General features: G+C 37.7%; 1 long non-coding RNA gene across 1 annotated transcript in view; it reads right to left on the reverse strand.

Moving 5' to 3' along the window:
- Nucleotides 1–3,593: 3,593 nt before the first annotated feature.
- Nucleotides 3,594–13,423, reverse strand: part of LOC139184893 (uncharacterized) — a 62,509-nt gene continuing 52,679 nt past the window's right edge. Inside the window, exons 3-4 of the long non-coding RNA XR_011568408.1 lie at nt 6,644–6,734; nt 3,594–5,375 (exon numbers count right to left, since the gene is read on the reverse strand). This is a non-coding gene — a long non-coding RNA (uncharacterized lncRNA). The remainder of the gene's footprint in view (nt 5,376–6,643; nt 6,735–13,423) is intronic.

Here is a 13,423-nt window from a genome sequence, read left to right on the forward strand (position 1 = left end):
TGTTTGATAAAGTTAGATCTACCTGGTCAAAACCTTCTGGTTATCATGAAATAACTGGTATTATGAGAGTAAAGTGCTTTTGCTCGATAAAAATATTTAGTTCTTCCCTAGATGAAGCCATTTTGAGAACCAATAGTTTTCTTGTACACTTACTTGTGTTGACTTACTTTATGACAGTGATGGTATGAAGACTAGAAAAAGAATACAGAATCCTCGACTTGGATTTCAACTACCGTCTTGACAATTATTTTCAATACTTTTTAATTTACAGACAGTTACTTTACAAAGAATGCTGAAGAGACAGTTTTTGTTGCTAGTAAAAGAAGCAGGGGAAATCAGTCTATCAATGCAAAAAAGTAGAGTATATACGTCAATCCTAATCTCCCAATTTGTCCCATCCCCATCCCTGGCTGTGTCCACATGCTCATTCTCTACATCTGCATCTCTATTCCTGCCCTGGAACTAGGTTCATCTGTACCTTTTTTCTAGATTCCACATACATGCATTAGTATATGAGACTTGTTTTACTCTTTCTGACTTATTTCACTCTGCATAACAGATTTTAGGTTCATCCTCATCTCTACAAATGGCACAGTTTTGTTCCTTTTATGGCTGAGTAATATTACATTGTACATAGGTACCACATTTTCTTTATCCAATCCATTTTTTTTTTTTATTAAAGTAAAGCTCCTGATAGATATAGCCATGAGGGGAAAGGGCAGTACTAAAGGAGGCACATAGCTATGGAATGGTTTACCACCAGCAGATCCTCTTCATGATTTTACCCACTTCAGTCTGTTTTCTCCCCCAGCCCTCGTCCACACTTATCATCTGTGAGCAGAGGACAGCCCTTATGGCAGAACAGTGAGTGATCATCATGTCCCACTGTCACCTCAATGACACTTTCTGTCTCTCCCTTCATTTCTCCTTGGTCCAGCTAAACCAAGAAAAAGGTGTGATTGTTCTACTCTTACCCAAAGCCCAAAAGGCTAACCTTGAGGATTAAGCTATCATATCTTTTGTGCCTGTCTTCATCCAGCTAACTAAAGAGCTAGATGATCTACACTTTGTTTTGTAGGACACTGATAAAAGGCTATCATTTTACTGTCTGCCTACATTTCTAAACTTCCACTGGAAAAGGAAAATGTAACTCTTGCTCTAGCTTACTGAGCCCTGCTAAGCTAAGTGCTTCTGTATTAGTCACTCCGCTAAAACAATCTGTGAGTTATGCAGTGTTACTGGCTTTAACAAAAGAGTAAACTGAGGTATAGATAGGTTAAATAAAACTTACCCAAGATCTTACAGTGATCTTGGGAGTGGAAGCAGCAGAATCAGGTTTCAAAACGTAGGTGTGACTAAGCACTAAGCCTGTGATCTTAACCTCTACACTACATAAACTTCCCACAAACAAAGCTCACAAAGCATCACTGTGAATCACTTTGATGTAAGATATCTATTCATGAAGCTCTTTCTGAATAAGGCTTCATTTTAAGACATGTTTGCTAGTAGTAGGCTCAGAGCTCAGAAAGCTAAATATTTTAATTAGACACCACTTGTCTTTACCAATAACTTAACATTTTTATATACTTCACTGTTTCTTCTTAATTATTAATATATGTCTAAATACCCCCTCTTTTCTCCTGCTATTGATTTTTACACATTTCTTCTGATTTTCACTGATGTCAAAACATACATAATGATTAAGAGTAGAAACAACAAAAGATTTTTCAGAATAGTCAAAGCTTGGAAATTCTGATCTTTGTTTCAGAGAATAGTGAATATTTGAGGATCACTTACCTAGAGTTGAAAAAATTGGTTTCTTATTATTAACTATTTGTTGACAAAAGCATGCTCAGTGGCTCAGTGTAGCCATCTTCTTTCATTACGGCTCCTTTACTCTTTATAATTTTCTTTCCTATAATCATTAAATATCAGTATCTTATTTATGTTATCTCTTTCATAGAACTCGAGCTGGCCTGGAATGACAACCGCTTCTGCATATTCTGTATTCTTTCTTAGCCCCTAGTGTAAAGGAATGTCAGAACAGAGACACATTAAGGTTTTATTGGATAATACTGCTATTAAACATCTTTTTTCACATTACATGAAAAAAACTCATGAATATATCCTGTGTTTTACAGATTTTAAGGACTTCCAAGGTGGCACTAGTGGTATAGAACCTGTTTGCCAATGCAGCGAAAGTAAGAGACGAGGGTTCAATCCCTGGAGGAGGGTATGGCAACCTACTGCAGTATTATTGCCTAGAGAATCTTATGGACAGAGGAGCCTAGTGGGCTATATTCCATAGGGTTGCAAAGAGTCAGACATGACTGAAGCAACCTAGCACACAAATTTTAAACTTGGAGATGAAATCAAGATAACTATTAAGCTGCCTTCTACTTTTAGTCTCATCTTCTCCATAGATAACTGTGTCTATCAAAAATTTAACATTTATTTCCCACCCTTTGTTAATGCTGTATGTCAAATGGATCCAGTATAGCTATACATATTATTTTTCATGTGTCTATGTGTTTTATATACTGTAGATATTCTTCAGCTTTCATTTTTTCGTGTACAACGTCTTAGAATTCTGTTGCTATAACCAAACATAGATATCAATACGTTGTCGTTCAGTCTCTAAGTCTTATCTGACTCTTTAAGACCCCACTGACTGTAGCCTGCCAAGCTCCTCTGTCCATAGGGTTTTCAGGCAAGAATACTAGAGTATATTACCATTTCCTTCTCTAGGGGATCTTCTCAGATCAGGGATCGAACCCACATCTCCTGCATTGGCAGGTAGATTCTTTACCCCTGAAACACCTGGAAGGCCCCAGACATAGGTATGGCTTGTTCTTTTTAACTGTCGCATAATATTTCATAAAATAAAAATATCAAGAGTCATTTAACCACTCACCATATAGAAAACATTTGACTTCTTTTCAGGATTTTATTATTATTAAGATAAATGAAATAAACATTTGCTTTTGCATATCTTATATACGTGTATCTTATATAAGTACTGAGTATATATATGCATATATATATGTATCTTATATACATACTGAGAAGTAGAATTTCTGGGTTATGGCATATGTCTTACTGTAAGAGATATTTCCATAGTAGGAAGTTATATTATGGTCAGTCTAGGTTCAGGTATAGAAGTAAGAACCTCCTCAATCCTGGGGTCAAAAGTTGTAAAGAGTCTATCAATTTAACAGCAGTTGTATTATTACAATGGAAAACATATTGAGAATCAAAGGAAATGGATACTGACTCCCCTCTGCATCTAATTATAATTATACAGCCTTTCCAGACTTCAATTTCCTCAACTACAGTGTTACAATGGGATAGGGCTAGATGATTTATTTCTTAGGAATGTTCCAGACCTACATGGCATTTTTCTGGTCTTCATTTATTCATTCATTCAGTAAGCATAAACAAGGCATATATAAGAATCTACAACGTTTCTGTAAGGACTTGGCAAGAAACAATATCAGGAAACAAGACAATGTGTAAACAGATAGGTATCATTCAAATAAATGTATCTAGCCCACAAAATGTGTGCTTTCCAAAAAAAATGATAGGAGAAAGAGTACGAAAGATAAATATGTATCATTTATTTGCTTTTTTGGTCCAGATTTTCCCCTAAGTACAAGTCCTCTCATCTGCTACAACTTCCAACAGTATGTAGTTCATGTGCTGCGCTGTGGTTAGCTGCTCAGTCCTGTCCGACTCTTTGCAACCCCATGGACTGTAGCCCGCCAGGCTTCCCTGTCAAGGAGATTCTCCAGGCAAGAATACTGGAGTGGGTTGCCATGCCGTGCACCAGGGGATCTTCCCAACCCAGGGATCGAACCCAAGTCTTCCGCATTGCAGGCAGATTATTTACCGTCTGAGCCACTAGGGAAGCCCGTGTGTAGTTCATAAAGTGAAAGTGAAAGTGAAGTCGCTCAGTCGTGTCCAACTCTGTGCGAACCCATAGACAGCCTCCCACCGGGCACCCCCGTCCCTGGGATTCTCCAGGCAAGAACACTGGAGTGGGTTGCCATTTCCTTCTCCAATGCATGAAAGTGAAAAGTGAATAAAGAAGGGGTCGAGAAGGAAAAAGTGTGGGAGAAGGCCTTCCTTGAGAAGAGAATTAATGAATTTAATACTTGTTAAAGACTAAAAAGAAAAATATAGCTGTTTAAATGCAGTTTTTAAAGATTCCTGTCTTTCAGCACTGAACCTGTACATCTCTTTATTTTAACTTTCTTTGAAGTTGTGGTAGCTTCAAAGGCAAAAGGACACAAAAAAGATGAGTCAAAACACAGACAGTGTAATTTATAACATTGAATTATCAGCCCACTGGGAGGTCAGCTAGAAATCAATTACATAAAGTATAGTTATATTAAAATGACCTAGAGGTGTGGGATGGGGACAGTGAGAGGAAAGTTTAAGAGGGAGGGTATATATACATGTAGCCTGATGGCTGGTTCACTTCGTTCAGCAGAAACTGACACAACATTGTAAAGCAGTTACATTCCAATAACAATTAATAAAATTAAAAAATGAGGAAAAAATATGACGGTAACAAGACAGCATTTAATAATTTTTCACAAATAATGAGAAACCTAACGAGGACAGAATCATAAGTTCCTATCAGTGCTCCATAGATCAATTTACTTTTAGTTCAGACAGTTTGAAACTTACCCACCCAAAGTGGAAAATTGAAACCCTCTCCAAGTAGGTGATTTCAAAGCATGATTTCACTCTCCCTTTGTCAATAACATCAATTTGATTAAGTGTAATTCATTTTAGAGGACGTTTATCATGCGCTAGGTTGGCGGTTTAGTCGCTAAGTCGTGTCCGACTCTTGCAACCCCATGAATTGTAGCCCACCAGGCTCCTCTGTCCGTGGGATTCTCCAGGCAAGAATACTGGAGTGGGTTGCCATTTCCTTCTTCAGGGGTCTTCCTAACCCAGGAATCTAACCCAGACCTCCTACATTGGAGGCAGATTCTTTACCAACTGAGTCATGAGGCATTCTAGTAAATGCTAGGGACATAAACATGGCAAACTTGATCCCTGCCAAAAAGAGTTTGCCTTCCATTGGAAATATTTCAAAGTTCTGAAATCTCAAAGCCAGAGTAATTTGAGCGTGCCACCTTTAATCAAAGAAAAACAAAGAGGGAGAGAGAAAAACGTTACTTACATATTTTGTGAGAACTTACCGTGATTGGTTCCAGGACACTCTACCACCAGCACCAACCTGCTTGAATACCAGAATCCAGAGATGCTCAATTCCCTTTTAGAAAACAGTGTTCCCACAGTAGCCAAGGTCCCGCTTCCACAGATTCAAGCAACCACATTGAGTTAATGTGCAGATGTGGAACCTAAGGATGAGGAAAGCAATTGTGCTTACATAATTTAATTTTACTTCTATCGACTTAACTTTCTTTAGCTGGGAGATAGGGAGAGAATTAATAATCTGTGGCCCTTTTCAGCTTTAACCTGACAACTGAGTCAGCCTTTAGGCTTCCAGTTGTTGTGTAGAAGAGTAGCAGATAAAGTAGCCAGTTCAGTGAAAGCCATGTCAAGTTAAAAAAGGAGTTCAATTATTCAGTAGACCATCTGCTGCTCTTTGTATATCTTACCTCACTGTATTGGGTAAGTATGTTCCCACTGATCGTAACACTTTACAGGTAATGTATTTAATGGATTTTAATGTTCTAGACCTATGGTAAATTCACCAGATAACTCATACTTAATTTCAACCTTCCATTTTTTAAATCTTTTCTTATTAGACTGAAGCCACTTTTCTGACCATGAACAAATAATATGGTAACTGTAATTAACATTTTTTGGTTCTGTTAATTTTTAAAATTTTACATAAACCTCCATGGTATAAAGATTAATCATATCTAAGATAGGAGATATTTCTACTTAATAATTTTACATCTTTTTTCTAAATGTAGAATGTAGAAAAAATCCAGTAGATCTTTCATCAGTGTATCACAGGCCTCTAACTTGCTACTGGGCTATTTATTTATTGAATTCATTTATGCAAAACCAAAACACCTGGTTAGAATTCTATTCATGGTCAGTTAGTCTAAGATTAATTATAATTTTCAAATGATACAACTTTGTACTAACATATTTAACCTCTGGTTTGTAGATGTAAATTTTAACTAATGCATTTGATATCCCATGAGATGAGGGAAAAAATGATACTTATTTGAGGAAAAATGTAGCAATAAAGTGAAGATACTGCCTTAAAATCTTGTACATGTAACCATTCTTACATTCTTCCCATTCTCGGTATATTTCCTTTCTGATTGGGTTCTAAACATTTTAATTAGGTTTTCTTTTATACTTACTGTCAGCCTATACTTCAAATAGCCACTCGCCTCACTCACAGTCATTAATGATGTATAATCTCTTAAGGCTTAGATCCATTCAGCCTTAGTTCTATATATACTTTGTATGTTAAGTGGTTCTTCATACACCAGACTTACAAAGGATTCCTCTCAAATCATCTGTCTCCATCTCTTCCAAGTCTATAGCGCTGTGCCCGGCAACATACACTCATCATCCAAAAGCTTAACTCTGTAGACATGTAAAGGCAGCACAGATAATTCAAAGCATAAATTTAATGTCTTACCAGGGCAGGAGTGGTGATACCAGAGCTTCTTAGATCACTTCCAACGGGACTGCCATCTGGTCTGTCATCTCTCAATCTTTTGAAGGATATTCTAACAAAAGAAATTCATGTGTGTTTAGTCACTTCAGTCATGTCCAACTCTTTGTACATGTAGCCCACCAGGCTCCTCTGTCCATGGGATCCTCCAGGCAAGAATACTGGAGTAGGTTTCCATGCCCTTCTCTAGGGGATCTTCCCAACCCAGAGATTGAACCTGAGTCTCTTAAATCTCCTGCATTTGCCAGCAAGTTCTTTATGCTTCCCTGGTGTCTCAGTGATAAAAGAATCTGCCTGTAGTGTGGGAGACCCAGGTTTGATTCCTGGATCAGGGAAGATCCCCTGGAGAAGGGCATGGCAACCCACTCCAGTATTTTTGCCTGGAGAATCCCCATGGACAGAGGAGCCTGGTGGGCTACAGCCCATGGGGTCGCAAAGAGTGACTAAGCACTCAAGAAAGGTTTTAACTTACTGACATTCCCCCTAGTGTCAGACTCAGTACACTCATAATTTCTAAGGAGAGGGCCAAGGGGCAGGGTAATAGTACCACTAGAAAATAGGTAAGGCCTTCCCTCATTCCTCTGTGACTTCCCAAATTAGACTCTCCCATACTGCAAAGACTGGAGAAAGCAGTGGCACCCCACTCCAGTACTCCTGCCTGGAAAATCCCATGGATGGAGGAGCCTGGTAGGCTGCAATCCATGGGGTCGCTGAGGGTCGGACACGACTGAGCGACTTCACTTTCACTTTACCCTTTCATGCATTGGAGAAGGAAATGGCAACCCACTCCAGTGTTCTTGCCTGGAGAATCCCAGGGACGGGGGAGCCTGGTGGGCTGCCGTCTATGGGGTCACACAGAGTCGGACACGACTGAAGTGACTTAGCAGCAGCAGCAGCAGCATACTGCAAAGACACTAGATATTAACCCTCTAGCTCTCCATCCAAATGAAACATTCAAGTCTTGTCCTAGTCAAAGTCTGATAAGCCTTAAGTGTTAGTCGCTCAGGTGTGTCTGACTCTGTGACCCCAAGGAATGTAGCCCACCAGGTTCCTCTGTTCATGCAATTCTCCAGGCAAGAATACTGGAGTGGGTAGACATTCCCTTCTCCAGGGGATCTTCCCTGACCCAGGGATCGAACCCAGGTCTTCTGCATTGCAGGCAGATTCTTTACCACTTCCTGAGCCATCAGGGGAGCCCAGGGACTTAGTAGTAGTGCTACAAGGAAAAAAGTTTCAAAACTAGTAAAGCACTATTGTAAATATGGAGTTGTTTGGTGCCAAGAATTTGATTCTTAGGCAAAACTAATTAAAATTATCCTAAAACATATGATCACAAAAAGCTTCCATTCATAAGATAATGATAAGCCTTACAGTTATCTTTCCGCTCTGTTCTCCCTGGTTTCAGAGGAGCGTAAGGAACTGTTTACCTCTGAAGTCAAGAGACATAATTTAAATTTCAGTCCATGATTTTCTTCCTTCCAGTTTTATCACAATATAATTGACATACAGCTCTAACTTTAAGGTGTCCAGGGTGACGGTCTGACGTACATATATCATGGAATGATTACCATGATACGTTTAGGGTACCTCCGTCATCACATGCAGATACAAAAAAAAAAAAAAGGAAACGATATTTTCTCTTCAGATGAGAATTCTCAGGGTTTGCTTCTTAACAAGTTTCATGTGTAAAATACAGTTATTGTGTTCTACATTATATCCCTAATTTTATAAACAGAAATCTGTATCTGTTGGTTACTTTCATCTAGTTCCTCTCTCGCCACCTAACACCTCTGGTAACTACAAACCTGATCTCTTATTCTTTGAGTTTGTTGGTTGGTTGGTATGCTTGTTTTTGAAGTATAAATGACCTACAGCACTCTGTTAGTTACTGGTACACAACATAGTGATTTGATATTTCTACACATTTCAAAGTCATCATCATGGTAAGTCTAGTTACCATCTGCCACATACAAAGATAGTGCATTATTATTATTGACTGTATTCCCCACCCTCTTCATCTCATACCTATGACTCATTTATTTTATAACTGGGATTCTTTACCTCTTAATCTCCCTCACCTATTTCTCTCATTCCTCCCCCCAAGATAATGAAAAAATGAATTTAATCTATGAAAATAAACTAATTCAGATGGATTATTATAATTGTTATTATTATCATCTTGATTAATGATGCTCATTACAGTTGCTAGAAGAAAACTAAAAAAACACCCCAGGATTATAACCAGAATGCATATATGTGTGTGAGTGTGTGTATATTTTTTTAAGTAAATGGTAGGCAGGGGTGTGGTGCTACAGTAGCACCCAAGGAAAAGCAGCAAAGATTCAGTGGAATAACTTGGTAAACAAATAAAAATGTTGAAGAGGTATTTTCAGAGAATCATTTGTGAAAAATTGTATTCTGCAAGGTAAATTCTGAGTGTCATTTTTAATGTTTCCTATTAGTTTACTACTTATTCATTATTCGGAGAAGGCAATGGCACCCCACTCCAGTACTCTTGCCTGGAAAATCCCAGGGACAGAGGAGCCTGGTGGGCTGCATGCAGTCCATGGGGTCACTAAGAGTCTGAGCGACTTCACTTTCACTTTTCCTTTTCATGCATTAGAGAAGGAAATGGCAACCCACTCCAGTGTTCTTGCCTGGAGAATCCCAGGGACAGGGAGCCTGGTGGGCTGCACAGAGTCAGACATGACTGAAGCGACTTAGCAGCAGCAGCAGCAGCATGTCATTATTGGAATACAAACCCTCAATTCTAGGAATAATTGAATATTACTATTAAGGAAGTAAGTCTTTCCATAGAATTGCTTTGGCATGCCTGTTTTACCATTTGCTGTCTGAATAATGTAGATGCTACTGATATTTCTGATTTCTGAAGTATATTTTTAAATAAAATTATGAGTGAATGAAAGTCACTCTGTCGTGTCTGACTCTGTGACCCAAGGGACTGTAGCCCACCCTCTGTCCATGGGATTTCCCAGGCAAGAATACTGAAGTGGGTTGCCATTCCCTTCTCTAGGGGATCTTCCCAACCCAGGAATCTAACTGGGGTCTCCTGCATTGCAGCCAGATTCTTTACCACCTGAGCTGCCAGGGAAGCCAAAATTATGAGAGACTCTTCTAATTTGTTCAAAATAATCCTCACCAAAGTTTATTTTGTTTGATTTCTAGTGTATTATGCAATGAAATCAAGCAGCCCTTGTAATCAGTCTGTTTGAGAGAAATGGCAAAGAGGAAAAGAATACATTCGTGATGTAAGTGCTTTTCTATTTTGATTGCTAAGACTATTATATATCTCATGTATCTTCATATTACATAGTATTAATCATTTTGTTTGATTTCTAGTGTATTATGCAATGAAATCAAGCAGCCCTGGTAATCAGTCTGTTTGAGAGAAATGGCAAAGAGGAAAAGAATACATTCATGATGTAAGTGCTTTTCTATTTTGATTGCTAAGACTATTATATATCTCATGTATCTTCATATTACATAGTATTAATCAATACTCAGTAGATGATTATGAAATCAAAAATTATATCATACTCCACATCCACACCCACTGCCAACTCTGCATTCAGACAACTCTTGTCCACTGTGATAGCAGTCAAGTTTTTGTTCTAGATTTCTATGTATAGAAAGATGGTAATCATGAAAACATATCCTCATGGCTCAGTCAACAAATATTTACTCAGTAGTCAGAGACATCTGGCAAAATTAAAGATTTGCAATGCCCCTTGCCAACAAAAGAGATTAAGATTTAATAAGGAAGAAAATAGAAAAAAAAAAAGGCCATAAACATAAGTACACAAGGATAAATCATGGAATTATAAGAACAAGAACAAACACATTAAAAGAGGATTAAGTTTGTGTAAGAGAGAAGATGAATTTTTAAAAAATCTTTAATCTTGGCTCTTGACATTGTAAAGATCTGGTAATTGTTTTTCAACATTTATGTGGCAAGTTACTTAAATTTAGGCTTCCCTGATAGTTCAGTTGGTAAAGAATCTGCCTGCAATGAAGGAATGAAGGAAACCCCAGTTCGATTCCTGGGTCAGAAAGATCCACCAGAGAAGGGATAGGCTACCCACTCAGTATTCTTGGGCTTCCCTTGTGGCTCAGCTGGTAAAGAATCTGCCTGCAATGCGGGAGACCTAGGTTGGATCCCTGGGTTGGGAAGATTAAATTTAACCTGGTCTTGGCGTCCTGCATTCCAAATCTATTTAAAACTTTTAAATAGAGAGGCTATCTGACCACATAATTTGCATTACTTCTCCATTCATGTTTTCGTGCTCAACATTGCCTGGTTTTGATAACAACCAATCATAAGAGGAAAGGAAAATCTTACATTGTAAAAGAAATGTTATAATAACAACAACTCTGAGATGACAGAGGGGGAGGAAATTCTCTAAACAGAGATCTGCATTTCCCAGGAGATCTTAAATTTTGATACCAAGAAACTGCTTCAGTCCTAAAAACTCTGTTCTATCTTCTATATAGAAAAATTGTGGTATGATTATAATGGTTCGATTCTTCCAAATCACAGTGTGATATGGTAGTTAAATTTTTATTTCCATAAAATTACTAGGGCTATTTAAGGATTGACTTGCTATCCTGGTTGTGTGATCTCTAAAGGTCCTTCCCTTTCAGGTACTCAGGGTATACCTAGAGCCTGTGACTGATGGAGGATCCTGGGCATTTGGCAGCTGTAATGCAAAATCAGTGCCATCCACTTGTGGTAACCAAGACAACAAGAATTGATGATAATGTTTGCTTCTCCATCAGTTTTGATTCACATGTTTTCTAGAGGGACTAAAAAAGCAGATTTACTACAGGTGGTGTCAGACAAGATATCGAGCACAATTCTGTAAAAGTAAATAAACCTTACTATTCTAGGTGTCCATTAATTTTTCATTTTGGAGGCTTACCAAAACAGATTCGATCAGAAAAAAGAAAGAAAATGTTGGTGTGCCAGGCACTGAGAAGATACTGGACCAAATGGTAGTCTCTGCTGCATATAGTGTATGATGCATGCAGACACGTTACAGGAAAATTCCAGTCTCAAATTTTGCAGCAACATGGAAAGCCGAATGCTCAGGGAGGCTTATCTAACGGTGTGAAGCTGGGCTCACCTTGCCTGGGCAAGCGATTCACTTCGTTAACAGGCTAATGAGGAAGATAATTAATTTTTCAAGAAGAAGAGAATGAGGGAAAGTGTTGTGTAGGAGAAATATATTTCTAATTCACTTACTGAGTAATATACCTATGGCTGTGGGCTTAATAATTACCTCCATTTAATAGAAGAGGTGAAAACAAATAACATCATTTCATGCCAAAGTCACTTTCCAGAACTCCCAGTTTCCCATCAAAATCAAACAAGTTTCAATTTCTAAAGATTTGTTTTCTGTAATCCACAATTTAATATAGAAGAAGTGTGTGTTTCTGTATTTAGACTCTGCTTGAACCGTTTCAGCACCTATAGAAGAATTTTCAAAGAAAATAATTTTAGTGCTTTGAGCTGCATTTATACAGAACCCTCTAATTTCAAATAGGGAACAACAGATTTTAAATCTTTAACATACTGCGCTGGTAAGACTGGTCAAGTATAAAATAGTTGTTAAATAATTTCAGTATAAATTCACTTAAAAATTTTTGTACATTAAAAATTAATATAATAAATGTGTTAATTTCACTGACCAGAAACACTTCAAACACCAATTTTTGATAATTTCATAACAAGGCTAACTGCATCTTCTGTCTGTATACCGTGTCTTTTCTTTGCACCTGAACTCTCTAAATGAGGAACATCTGCTAGTGTTTAATTCACATCATATGTTTGATGTGGTTACTTCTGTGAGAATAATTTAGATTTCATCACGTTGAACTATGGAGAGACTGCCACTTTATTTTCAGGAATAATACTTATCATTTCCAATCTGATCTTAATACATGGGGCCCAGAGAAAATATCAGAAAATAACTCTTTAATTTGTTGGATAATACTTTTCATCAGATAATAGAATACCTTAAATTTTAAAATTTGAATGAAAGAATCATAAAATACATCATATTTTGCTTTGTTACTAATTATTGATTAATACTTATTCAATTAAAATATTTACTGAGGGCTTAATCTGATGTGAAGAGTCTTAAAGATGAGTTGTACACAAATCCTTACTCTGGAAAAGGCTATAATCTAGTATAGTAAATACAAACACTTCACATATTATTCTAAGAAAAGATAAAAGAAATGGCATAAAACTATTATAAAGAGAATTCAAATGAGAAAACAACCCCAAGGAATTTGATGTACCAGAAAGCCCTTCAGAGAGGGATTTGAAGATGGGTCTTAAAGAATAGATTCGGGTGTGTGGTTTAGAGGAGGAAAGGAAGGATATTCCATGCAGAGAGAATACAAATGTAAAGGTGTGGAAATGGAAGAGCATAGGTTGTGTTAGTGCATCAGTGAAAAACCAGGTTGTAAGGAAGTAATTGGAAATAAAGCTTAGAAAGTAGGTTATAGGAAAACTGTGGGATCCTTGAACTCCTGACTATAAAGTCGTGAGGAGTCATGGAAAAGATTTGAGCAGGTAGAATGATGTGATCAGGTCTGGCCACCAGAAGATTACATCATCAATCATGTACATTGTGGGAACAGCTGGCAGGCTCTGAGAGCCCAGACGAAAAGTAACAGAGACCAAAATTAGACTAGTGACCTTGGAAATGGGAAAGA

Source organism: Bos indicus, chromosome 9, assembly GCF_029378745.1.
Source record: "Bos indicus isolate NIAB-ARS_2022 breed Sahiwal x Tharparkar chromosome 9, NIAB-ARS_B.indTharparkar_mat_pri_1.0, whole genome shotgun sequence".
NCBI classification, from domain to species: domain Eukaryota; kingdom Metazoa; phylum Chordata; class Mammalia; order Artiodactyla; family Bovidae; genus Bos; species Bos indicus.